The sequence below is a fragment of the Hordeum vulgare genome, chromosome 2H, assembly GCF_904849725.1.
Source record: "Hordeum vulgare subsp. vulgare chromosome 2H, MorexV3_pseudomolecules_assembly, whole genome shotgun sequence".
NCBI classification, from domain to species: Eukaryota; Viridiplantae; Streptophyta; class Magnoliopsida; order Poales; family Poaceae; genus Hordeum; species Hordeum vulgare.
Genome location: NC_058519.1, coordinates 159,799,496 through 159,803,919, shown reverse-complemented (window position 1 = coordinate 159,803,919; position 4,424 = coordinate 159,799,496). Strand labels below are relative to the sequence as shown.

The 4,424-nt window shown below is 41.5% G+C and overlaps 1 pseudogene; it reads right to left on the bottom strand.

Annotated features, from left to right (window-relative positions):
• Positions 1-1,039: 1,039 nt before the first annotated feature.
• Positions 1,040-4,102, bottom strand: LOC123429838 (annotated as a pseudogene).
• Positions 4,103-4,424: the final 322 nt, after the last annotated feature.

Genomic DNA, 4,424 nt, shown 5'->3' with positions numbered 1-4,424 from the left:
ATGAATAGGGGGTGAACATTCTTTAAGGATCATATGCTTTGAAACTATATGACTATGTTGCTTGTGTTTATAAGCATTGCTATGTTGATGTTTATTAGTTCATCGTTTCTCAATGATCAAACATGCAATAGATTACATGTTGGCTAGCATGTTACATCAAAAATTATGTTTTTATCATTTACCTACTCGAGGACGAGCATGAATTAAGGTTGGGGATGATGATACGTCTCCAACGTATCTGTAATTTTTTATGGTGCCATCCTACTATATTATCATTTTAGGATACCTTCTGGTATTTATTTACCAAATAAGGGACAATTCCATTTCTGCCCTTAACTGGATCCCACTGCTCAAATTTGCCCCTAATTCCAAAGTGTGCTCAAATTTGCCCCTCTTCCATTAAGTGTTGTTCTAGAAATGCCCTTCCGTACATTTTATGTCCGTTCAAGGGCCTTTGACCATATACGCGCACTTAACGGTCAAAGGTCTTTGACCGGATGAAAAATGATGGAAGGGCATTTCTATAACCGCACTTAATGGAAGAGGGGCGAATTTGAGCACACTTCGGAATTAGGGGCAAATTTGAGTAGTGGGTTCCAATTAAAGGCAGAAATGGAATTGTCCTTTTTTTATTTTATGTGAGAAATCATAATTGAGTTCATAGGAAAACCAATACTATTAAAAGGGGATGAGGTATGTCTTGGGCATGGACATCCGCGGCGGTTGGCATTAGACTAGGTGATTATATCTCAAGAGTCGGACAAGCTTCATGTTTAGTTAAAAAAAGTCTGAACTGTAATGTATTTTGTACGGTGTAGTTTTGTTGTGCTCGCATTGGAATGTTTCTTGCTTTCGGCAACCAGCTCTACATCACCAATTTATTGCCTCTGTGGAGGTACTCTACATGGTGTTGGGGCGCCCAATATCGTCATGCCCTTATATGGCGCATATATGGAGGACTAAGCGGGAGGTGACATCGAACAACAACCACCATCTTTGCTTTAATAGTAAAGACACACAAATTGGTTCACACGAAGTCTGAATCCCACTGAATCACATCGGCATTTTAATGTTTGGCACATGACAAAAAATAGTCAACAACATGTATGTTGTTGTGCGTGATGATTAAATTACCCTAAGATTGATTTGTGCACCATGCATTGGACGCATCAATCTGATATTATCTACCACATGGGTGTATGACGTTGCGAGCTCAAACTTAAAGCTTTGAAGGATCATGCAAAACGGCACCTTAGCCTCAAGAAGAGCGAACTGTTGGGCAATGCAGATACGTGGCCCCCAACTAAATGGCAGGAATGCACCAGGGTTCTTGGAGGCCTGGGAGATTCCATTGGTGAACCTCTCGGGCTTGAACTCATGTACGTCCCTTCCCCATATATCTGGGTCATGGTTCATTAACAACAAGGGAAGCTCGATGAGAACACCGGCGGGGTATGTGATGCTTCCAATCTTTATCTCCTTGTACGTTTTACGGAAGAATGCGACAGCAGGCGAGTACAACCGGAGTACCTCATACAGAATCATGGTCACCTGCATATATAGTTGATTGCAAGATTTATACATCCAATTTTATATCCTGCTGTAACAATGGAATCAAGTAAATAAAACACCACTCACTGTTTTGAGTCGGTTAACAGCTTCATACTCAATTTTGTTTTTCCCAAATAAGCCAATGACCTCCTCCCTCCCTTGCACGATCCTGCCACTCTGGATGCATACTTAGTACGATCATTGTCCATGTGAGCAATATTGATGTTGTTTCGGTTCCTGCAAGATAGAACAATTCGCATTCCTCCACGACCTCTTTAATGGTCATTCCTGAGATGGATTGGCCATTGTCACCTGAGGTCCTCATGTTTGACTCAAGCATCAAGCCGAGTACGTCATTTTTGGTATTTTCTCCTTCTTGCATAGCTTGCATTCTTTTTCTAATTAGACCATGTAGAATGGATTCAATTTCACTATTAATTTGATGCATCATTCTATTATTTTTGGAGGGCAAGGACCTGGAAATACCCCCAATAAATTATTAGCACCTACTTCTGTACCTAAATAATTGTAGTTGGAAAATAGTTTTTTCCAACTACAATTATTTAGGTACAAAGGGAGTACAACGGATTAATGGTATTAAATCACGGAATACCTCTCATTATATAAGATGGAGTTCGGATCGACAAAAGATGGTCTCTAGTGTTAGTCAAATATGTATTCCAATGTTGGATTAATGCTGAATTTTCAATCTATAACAGAACCCACAAAAAGAAAAATCTATACTAGAGATTAATATTAGCATATTACCAAATTCTTTTCTGAAGCACTGGATGTAGAACAATCATTCTACGGTATTTTGATATATTAAAAAAAGTTTACGTATACAGGACAAAAGGGAAACAAAAAAGAAAGAGAACAAAATAGACTACATAATCAGCCAATTCCTTTTATGGGAACATGATGAAGAGGGGAGATGATGAATTCGAACTACGAAATTTTAAGAAAAAATAGAAGATTACCAAATTTTGGTACTCCTTCTGTTTCAGTTTATAATTCCACCACGTGTATCTAGGTTGTCAATTTGACCAACTTAATAAGAGGCATATATTACGAAAAATATATCATTAAAAACTTTAGATGTTCTATTTTCTAATGATATAATTTTTATGTTAAACAATATATTTTAGAGTAGGAAGTTTGCACCCCTAAACTTTATTATGGAAAGGATGAATACGTATTAATGAAGTTAAAGTGCTACTAGCTGCCGACTCACAAGTAACCGGGAAGGACAATCTTCATAGCCCCGGCCACCATGCGTTCAATTTGCTCGGATTGCAGCTGGAAAACCCTGGCACCTTCAAGGTAGTTACTGCCAAATGCGGTGCGAGAAATGGCATCTCCAGTCAGTCTTTGGAACTCCGGAAAGACATCCAACTCGTAGGTACCATCTGAGCCAAGGGACCGCGTCCATCTATTGACAAGCTCTTCGCAGCATGTAGATAACGCTGGCAGCATGAGCTGCAAATTAAACAGTTTTGTTAGAATGGCCAAATTAAATGATGTAAGCTCCGAGGATCAATCACACACTTAATTTCCTAGTTTAAAAAACTGGACGGGACTGACGGTCGGACCGAAAAAAAACCTGTCGAACCGGCCAGCTTTTTTGGAAAACCAGTAAAAACCGGGTCAATAAACCGTGAAAAATCAGGAAATAATTTAATAGAATTTGGGAGAAGTGGGTTTTGATCTCATGTCGTGTGAGCAATACGCGAGACCTACCCACAACCCTATAACAAACTCAGCTATGCTACTTTGTTGTCCATTACATGAAAATAATTTTATTTACCATTGTTTCACACTATACGAGCACATATATTACTCAACATTTATTTTTTTTTTCTTAAAAAAACGACAATCAAACCGGTGGACCGACGGTCCGACCGGTAAAAACCTAAACCGACAACCTTTTCGGTTCGATGTCCGGTTCGGTTTTTTAAACTATGCTTAATTCCTGTAAAAAGTTCGCGAGCCAATGCTTGATGGAACGATTACAAATACCTTGAGCTTCTCGAGATGGAATGCGGGGTTAAGGATCCTCCTATGCTTGACCCATTTCTCGCCCTCGTGTTCCGCCAGGTCTGCGGCAATCAGCCTTGACAGTGGCGGAAACTTGAGCTTCTCGAAGTGGCCGAACTTGTTGGACAACACTTCTTTGGCCAAGTCAGGATCGTGTATGGTCACCTTGGGGTACAGCCCATACCAAGACATACACGTACGTCTTGCCATGCTCGCGGACAATGTCGCAGAGGAGCGGCGCGATGATGTGCGCTATGTTATGGCAGCGCAACGGCATCGACCTCGATTGCGCCTCCTGGCGCCGACGCCTATAGTCCAAGATATCCCCGACGAGGAAGCGGTACGACGTGCCGCGAAGACCCTCGGCGCGCAAGGCACGCTCAAGCCGGCGCGGTTGCCACCACAGCAAATCTACCAGTCGGCTAGCCTGCCATAGAAGCACAAAGCCGAGGGTTCCCCATACCAGGGAGCTCCACGGCACTGAAGCTGCACTCGTCAGCGTGCTCAGGACCATTCTCTCTCTTGATAAGTTGGGGGAAGAAAAACCAGTTGACAGTGCAAAGGGCTGATTTGGTTGAATGGGTATACCGTATATGTTAGAGATGGACACAATATATAGAGATGTCCCGTTTCTTTAAATATGTTCTTGCACTATAATAACAAAGGTTGTGGCCTATCTGATACATGCCCTTGCTCCTAAGGAACTTGGTAGATAAGGAACTGCGGTGAAGATCCGATTGGCAGGTGATTAGTTAAATATAAAAGCGGTGACGGCGTGGACTCAAGGTGCAAGTAGTACTGGTACGTACTAGTAAGACTAGTAACAATGTGATCAA